We start from the raw sequence: 412 nt of genomic DNA on the forward strand, positions 1-412 counted from the left end.
AATCAATGAGCATGGCATAGTTAAAACATTTCACTCAAGCATCATTAAAGTCTCCATCATAGTAGAATTTTGAAATATTGTAATCAGCCATTCTAAGGCCTTTCTGCGAGAGCATAAATCATAACAGTTTTGAATCCTTAAAAACTAAATAAAATCTCTTCATATTTCAGGGGCTTGTTTCCCATTTGTAAAACAGTTTAATAGTTTTGATATGCCCACAAATCAACATGTATAAAACAAATATAGTGATTATCCCTAGTCACTAACAGCTTATGCAACCCAATATCATTCAATTTTCAACAACTCAACAGAATAAAACAATTTCTAATAGTGGGCATATATAATAAACTTGATATAGCCATGCTCAATAATCTATATAGTAGTTAAAATGAAATTGCCCACTCACGTCCTT

Source organism: Theobroma umbraticum, unplaced genomic scaffold, assembly GCF_002168275.2.
Source record: "Theobroma umbraticum cultivar Fairchild unplaced genomic scaffold, ASM216827v3 scaffold_60.0, whole genome shotgun sequence".
Classification (NCBI taxonomy): domain Eukaryota; kingdom Viridiplantae; phylum Streptophyta; class Magnoliopsida; order Malvales; family Malvaceae; genus Theobroma; species Theobroma umbraticum.